The sequence below is a fragment of the Prionailurus viverrinus genome, chromosome F1 (assembly GCF_022837055.1).
Source record: "Prionailurus viverrinus isolate Anna chromosome F1, UM_Priviv_1.0, whole genome shotgun sequence".
NCBI classification, from domain to species: domain Eukaryota; kingdom Metazoa; phylum Chordata; class Mammalia; order Carnivora; family Felidae; genus Prionailurus; species Prionailurus viverrinus.
Window position 1 is genome coordinate 49,013,404 of NC_062577.1, and position 8,505 is coordinate 49,021,908.

General features: G+C 32.7%; 1 non-coding gene across 1 annotated transcript; it reads left to right on the forward strand.

Annotated features, from left to right (window-relative positions):
• The first annotated feature begins 2,206 nt into the window (after window positions 1–2,206).
• LOC125155932 (U6 spliceosomal RNA) lies at window positions 2,207–2,312 on the forward strand. The gene has a single exon (XR_007148437.1). It is a non-coding gene; the product is annotated as a U6 spliceosomal RNA (small nuclear RNA).
• Window positions 2,313–8,505: the final 6,193 nt, after the last annotated feature.

Below are 8,505 nucleotides of genomic sequence, written 5' to 3' on the forward strand. Positions count from 1 at the left end.
AAAAACTATTGACTGTGATTCCAACTACATGACATACTGAAAAAGGCAAAACTGTGGAGACAGTAAAAATACTAGGAGTTGCCAGGTTTGGGTTGGGGAAGTAGAGGGATAAATAATAGGTAGAGGAAAAGGTTATTTGGTGCAGTAAAAATACTCTGTATATTACCATAATGATTAATACATATCACTATATATTCATCAATCCATAGAATGTTAAAACCAAAAGGGAACCATAATATAAATTTTGGACTTTGGGTGATTATGGTCTGTCAGTTTAGGGTCATCAGCTGTAACAAATGTACAAAGCTGGCGGGGGATGTTAATAATGGAGAAGGTTAGCTATTGTGAAGGCAGGAGGTATATGGGAAATCTCTTTAACTCCCCATAATTTTGCTATGAACCTAAAACTTTTCTAAAAAATTATCTTAATAGGAGCACCTGGATGGCTCGCTCCAGTAAGCGACTAACTCTTGATTTTGGCTCAGGTCATGAGCTCATGGTTTGTGAGATGTGTGCTGTGAGCACAGAGCCTGCTTGGAATTCTCTCTCTACCTTTCTCTCTGCCCCCCTCTCTCTCAAAATAAATAAACACTTAGAAATTATCTTTAAAAAAAAGAATAAAAAAATAAAATATTTCTGAAAAAGTTTCTATATACATTATCTTACTCTAAAAATATGTATCTGGGGCACCTGGCTGGCTCAGTTGGTTAAGTGTCTGACATCAGCTCAGGTTACGAGCTCACGGTTCATGGGTTGAAGCCCCGCGTTGGGTTCTGTGCTGACAGCTCGGATCCTGGAGCCTGCTTTGGATTCTGTGTCTCCCTCTCTCTCTCTCTCTTTATCTCTCTCTCTCTCTCTCTGCCCCCCCCCCACTCATGCTCTATCTCTCCTTCAAAAATAAACATTACAAAATTAAAATTAAAAATACATATCTAAAATGATAATTTTACATGGTATATATTTATGCATTTAATTGGTTTATTATCCTTACCTGTTCTTCATGTGATACTGTTATTTTTGTTCTGACAAATGTATTTTTCAAATAGTCTTATGACTTTTTAATTGTCAGCTATTTAATTCAAGGTTTCGTTTTGGTTTTTGGCTAATAAAGTTGAAAATATTGACATTTTGATTCAACCTACTCTGTGGAGCATATTACTAATTTAAAAAATTGTATTCCCAATGTTTTCTTCTGGAAATCTGAGAAAAAATTGTGCAAAATGAAACACATTTCCTTTTTTCTACTGCATATATATTTGTGTAAATATGTATATGTTTATGTTTTGTGTGTGTGTAGATGTTAAGTCCATGTATTTTCATAGTTACTCATTTTTGCCTTCATTCATGAAGGCATCTGTAATGGTATCAGCAACAAAAGAAATTGTAGTAATAATCCAACATATTTTTTTAAATAAGAATAAAAAGATCGATATTGTTAAATCACACATTTTTCTTAGAAGTTTCATAAATACAAAAACAGCATTACTTTAGGTGCAATAGATAATTTTTCTAGCTTTAAAAAATAATTGTCTGAAATGTAATTGTTCTACCTGAATTTCTCTTATTAGTCCTTTCTTATAACTAATCTTTATTAAAAAGATACTCCAAAGAAGCCTAAATAACCATTGCACTACCCTGCAATCATTAGAGAAAACATTTGAAATCTACAATATTCCTTTATAAATTAAGGTGTCTCATAAAAACACAGTAACTTGTAACTTTTGCTGCTGTTGAAAACTCAATGACGTATTTAATTTAATGTTAGTTGTATACAGCCAATATGGAGTTCTGAATTTCATTGCGAAGGGGTAAGGTGGGTAGCTAATAATCAGTTCAATTCAATTTTCCCATCTGCATAATTTATTTGCTCACTTCATTTCAAAGTTTTATGTAACAATAGAGAACTGGTATAATTCATTTAATAATAAGTCCATGTTAAGATCACTTAAATATTTTACTTATATTCATTCAAATATACATGAGATATCCTGCCAGATCACTTTGCTTCAAAGTAAAGTACATTTTCACAATTTCAAAGTAATTGAGTAAATGGAAGATAGACTAAAAAATGATAATATAATAGAGAAAGCACTAATATCATTATATAAATGTATTCTGTAGTTTTAGTAAAAATTACTTTTTTTATATCTGAGTGGGAATATGGTAATTATTGCTAAAACCACACATGTCGAAATAATACATTTATGTGATCCCTTCAATACTAAATGTACTATAATTGGAAGACACACAGAAGATTAGCATTGCCCCTATGCAAGGATGATATACAAATTCATGAAACATTTCAAATTTTGTGCAGTTCCCAAGTGAGCCCTTTGCAGATTAACTCAATTAAAAAAAAAATAAAAAACAAAAACACAATGAGTCAAAGCACAATGTGAGACACTGAATAATAAAATTGTGATATTTCATTAGAAATACATTTCTGTAAACACTAGAAATACATGTGAATGAAGTTGAGTTACACCTAAAAAATAAAAAGGACTGTAAATAGAATCTATATGAGATGGAAAATAATATACAACACTTGATTTTTTACCTTAAACCTTGAATTTTTATCCTGTCCAATTTAGATCAATTTGTTTTCTGATGCCTCCAGATTAAATTGTCAGTGTCTAAAAGTCTTGTTTGGTTCTACTAGAGAGAAATTTTGTTTGTGTGAGGGAAAGTTTATAGTTGTGCTCCCCATTGTTCAATAAATACATTGATTTATCAAACGTGATATGCATAATTTTTTTAAATGAATGAAAAATTCATTATTGCAGAAGTTTAATATCTGGTTAGAAATAAATGAAGGTCAATGTTTTCTTTCTAGCTTGTGTTCAAGTTGTGGTTGGCCAAATTATTGATCTTGATTTTTTCACTCCACAGCAGGTATTATATATCTAAACCGTTGCTATGGCCTCATGATAGCAGATTGCGTTTCCTCACCTCTTGACTTTGGGCTTGACCAGATTATTCATTTTGGTCAATTTAATATTGATGGGTGGGAAACAGAGGTTTCAAATGCACTTATGAGTTTGGATTGCATTCCTGACCTCTGTCATTATGAAAATACTTTTTTTTCAGTCTTATCTAAATACTTTTTCCCTTATTAACATAATGAATATATTTTCCAGTATTCTATTATCAAACCTTCATGTTTGTTATTTCATGTTTAGTTATTCGAATCAGAATTCATTTATTTATTTAGGTTTGGGGATAAAGTATAAAACAAAACAAAAAAATTGTTTTATCTTCCTTTTTAATGTGGTTATACTGATGTACCTGTGCCATTCATCGAAAAGTCTATCCTGTCCATATTTCTTTGTAATGCCTCTTCAACTTCATGCTATTGTTCCCTATGTCGATAGGTCTGTTTCTGGGTTCTGTATTTTGTTTTACTAGTATATATCCTATCCATATTGTACTGATTGTCTTTTTCCCTTTGAATTACAATAGGACTTCTGTCAAAATTCATTCTCCAACATGAAACAAACTACAGAAATTGATTTTAAGTAAATTTTTTATCTTCAAGTGACCCTAAGCTATTCTTAGCTCTTTCTATTGCCAAATATATTTTAAAATCAGTTTTTCAATTCCAGAGAAATAGTCTTATGAAAACATCCTTTTCCAAAATAACTGTACCAATTTATATCCCCATCTGGGATGAGTTTCTGTTGCCCCACATTCTCAAGAAATACACCAATGATTATATGTACAATTGTATGATGATGAATAAAAGTGGTAAGAATCAACATCTAGCCTTGTTCTTAATCTTGAACTTCTAATATGAATATAGTGGTATTTTTAGAAAGATATCTTTTATGACAGAAATGTGTCCTTCTATGTTCTATTTTTAAATTGTTGAATGTTGTCAACCTTTCATTAAGTGTTATCTTTAATTGTGTTAATTACTTTTTTGTGTACCTATCAAGATGGTCATATGTTTTTAATCTGTATATGGAAATTACATAAATTGCTTTTTGTTTATTTTTTAAATATTTATTGAGGGGAGGAGGGAAGAGAGAGAGAGAGAGAGAGAGAGAATCAAGCACTCTCCATTCTCAGAGCTGAGCCTAATGCAGGGCTCAATGTCACCAACCTGAGATCAGACCTGAGCTGAAATCAAAAGTCAGACACTTAACCAATAGAGCACCCTTTGAACAACTTTTTATTTTTTTTCCTTTTTTTTAGATGTTTATTTATTTTTTGAGAGAGAGAGACAGAACACGAAATGGGGGGGTGGGGGACCACGAGAGAGGGAGACGCAGAATCTGAATCAGGCTCCAATCCAGACTCTGAGCTTCAGCTTCAGTTTATATTCTAGGATATACATAAGTTGGATGTAATTTATCACTGTCTGTTTTATATTGCTAGACTTAATTTGTTAATATCTTAATTTATAAATTATCTATATCTATATATCAATTTATATGTATATATTCTTTTATTCATGAATATTTGGGTTTGCAGTTTCCTTTTCTCATAATATTTTTGTTTCATTTTGATATCAAGATTTTATTAGTCTCATAAAATAAATTAGAATGAAATACTTCTCTCTAGGTACAGCTACTTTTCTTCCAATTCCAATGGTACATTGTGTAGAATTAAGGAATTGTAAGGAATACCAGTAATATCTGATGAGGTTTTTTGGGATGATAGTGAGGTTCGTGGGGCCAGAGCAGACGGCCAAGAAAGAATTCTTGAAGACGTCTTTGGTGCAAAACGGTGATTTTATTAAAGCATGGGGACAGGACCCTTGGACAGGAAGAGCTGCCCCAGGACCATGAGGAGACACTGGTTATATACTTGGGAGTTGGGGGAGGTAAAGTCCAGGGGAAGTTTCCAATGAGACTTTCATATGTTAACGAAGATGCACAGGATACTGGAGGCCTAGCTATTGTCAAGTTAAGGTTGTTTTTCCCTCTAGCAAAGCATTAACTTTAAGACACTAAGGAGTTCCTGGAGAAATATTTTACTCTGCCTGCCTCAAGTATTTGTCAATGGGCTGCAGGTTATAAGGAAATTTAATTTTAACTGCCATTTTCTTCTGTCTTTGTTTCCCATATCACTGTGGAGGGGTGATGTTGGGGCTCTGGGAAACTGAGTCTATGACTTTCTGGTTATTAGACTATTGATAAGATTGTCTTTTTCTTGTGACTTACTAAAATATTTGTAAATAGATGGAGATGCAGGTCCTGCAGCACTATGATCTCTATCAGTCCTTTGTCCTTGGACAGCCAGAAGTGCCTGAGGGATATCACACACATCCCACCTGGGGGTAGGGGGTGTTAGCAGCCTGCCAGCTTGCCTTAGGCTTGCTCCCTATATCTATCTGCTAGAGAATTAGGACATCTGGAAAGTAGAACATATAGGCAGGCCAATTTTATCACTTTAGTATTTCTGTAATAGCACATAAAGGTAGAATTGAGCTCAGTAATTTCTGCATATTTTATATCATTTAAGAGGTCAGTAGTCGTAGACAACCAGTCATAACAATAATAACAAAATATCTTGGAGATAAAATTTAACTCCTAATATCTACTCAGTTTTCTGTTTGCTTGAAAAATAAGAATTATGAACTGAGTCTCTTATTCATTGTTTTGCTGTTGTTTTGGGGTAGTTTTATTTACATGTACAAATAATACCGATATATTATAATACTTCATCTAAAAGTAAAACTTTAATCTGAAAGAAAAACTATCATAGTTAAAATATACAGGATTAATTATTATGATGCTTTAATTCCTGGAATGTGACAAAGGGCAAGAATAAATTATGGGAGATAAGAGAAATCAACTGATTGTGCCAGCTAGTATTTAGCATTTAATTATTTGAAATATGTTTAATAATTCTATTGTTAAAAGGAATAACTCATTTGAGTTAATTAGCATCATTTGGATTAACTTGGGGAAAGGCATGGCATAGTGTTCAGATGAAATGTAAAGTTAACTATTGTGTAACATTTAAATGTATTTAAACCATTGAAGTCACATTCTCAAAACGATTGAAATATACAAGTGTTTTTGATTATAGATAAATCTGTTGTGACTGTATTTCTATAAATCCTACACAGTTAAATAATCTGGCAAATTAGCACAGCTACATGATGACAAGCAATTGCTTTATATGAATTTTACCTATCAAATGACTGCTTGAGTTAATTTATTAAATTAGTCATTCTTTTGATTCTATATACACAAAGATATCATTCAGTTAATCAAAGTAATCATTTGAAATATTTCTTTTCTCTTTAAACTCTCATTTTCAACTTCATTACATTTGAAACAAAGATAATTATTACAATTTGGAAACCAACTTGAGTGTGTAATATACATATATTTGAATACAATGATACATTAAAAGTTCATTTGCATGCATATAATAATTCAGAATATGTTGATTTTAATTCTTTCAAAAAAATTATCATATCTCTTCTCCTGGAATATTTTATGCAGTTCTAGTCAATAACATTTTATGCAGGGAAAAATTGCCAGCCAAGATAACAAAGATGATCACGGTGAAAAGAATGATATTTGTGAAGCAATTTATTATTAAGAAATTCTTTTTCTGGAAAGACAACAGAGATATAGATGATTTTATGCCATATAAAGGAAACAACAGACCTAGATACACTTCTTTATACTGTGGAAGAAGGAATTATTTCCAAGAATATCTGTGTGCCATGCAAATTACAGGATTGGAAATGAACCAGACAAAAGAAGAGGGCAATAAATTTGTATGCTGTGACAGAGCAGCCATTTAAGTTGAGGAGAGAAGTAAGGGATTGCCTGGAGTTAGGAGTTTCTCTTTGAAATGACTGGCACCATTCTGATAAAAACAGTCAGAGGTTATTAACAAGCTTGAAACATCGTAGGTGCTAGAATGAATAAATGGAGTCTTAACTAGGAAATTGACCTAAAAAATGCTTAAAAAGAATTATGGGAACAAACCAGGTAGATCATATAGAGAGTACTGTTCCTCTTAGTAGCTGATTAGTTGACCCCGTAGTTACATGTTTAGAGATATAAATCTGAATTGCCTTAGAGGCTGAGGAAGTAGAAATGAAAATACAGATCTATGGATCTGTTAGGTGAAACAATGATGTCAGAGTTGGTAGGTAAATTGTGTAGACTGATAACTACCTTACCTTTAGGAAATAGTCTTAAGCAAAAGGCTTTAAAGAGAAAGTTATAGTTTGTTTTGTTATCTATGTAAACTGCGCAGTGATATGCTTTTAAACAATGGCTAGCACAAAATGCTAGTTTTTGTTTGAAAAGAACTTTCACAACAAACAAGAAATGTCTTCTTTTTTTGAAAATATGAGTTATAAGTAACTGCAGAGCTCTAAGAAAAATGATTCCAATTTGGGATTGTTAGCCCTGGGATAGTGGTAACGGTATTAACAAGCCTAGGTACATTACTTATCATGAAGCAAGAAGTGTGAGGCTGTAAGAAGATAAAGTAGGTCAGACAACATATATCATGAGTGTTGTTTGTTGTCACGAATAACAACAAGAAAAGGTCCACGAGGAAATAGAATTGATTTAAATTATCACTGTGATACACATACTACACAGCTACATAGTATTACCTGTAGATTGCTTTTTTCCTGCAGAAACATTAGTATATCAACATAAATAATGTGAGAGCCTTAATTTAGTTGCAGAATTAATGCTATTCAAAAGTATTTAGAACATGTTTTTTAGTTGCAAAAGAGACAAACTGCAATTAAAATTCTACATTGATGCTCAGAGTGTCACAGAGGCCAAGTAGAGTTCTACCCTTTTGGCACAAGCTGCACGATATGATTTTGTTCCTTATTCTGAACTGTAAGCATTGCTTTTATTCCCACAGTGATGGCTGTACTCCAATTACTGGGAAGTAAATGGATTTTGCATTATAATTGCATAAATTTGTAAAACTGAACACCGGTAATCCTTCAACTAAGGAATTGACATTTTGAGGAGAAAAATAGATTTGGTTATGGTAGGAAAGGGTAAAGAAATGCAGACAACTAAAAAAGAAAATGCAGCATCCTAATGGGTGAGGTGGTGGTTACTATGACAATACTACCTTCCATTGTGCATCTCCTAATACTACTGTATAAAGTTGATTGTCATAAGGACAGAAGCTTTCTGAGGTGTCTGAGAGGATCAGATATATTCAGCTAACAGAGAAGTCTAATGTTGGAGAAAGAACAGGATGAAAACTAAGATTCAAGTTAGGCCAAACCCTGAAAAGCTGAGATGTAGAGGTAGTTTGTAGAAAGTGCAATCTGTACAAGATTGATAGACGGATAAATATTTGAAGAGATTTTCAGGAAGTGGGAAGAATGTGCATTTAATTACTATACAATTAGAGGGATTTGCCTTTTATGTCCTGTAAAGTTCAGAGATGTTAAGTGTTTCTCCAGCTCTAATACACCTAGTTAATTGTGGTACCGGGCAGTCACTACCTGACTAAAATAACTCCAACGTGTGTCCTAGATTGGGATCCTCTTTC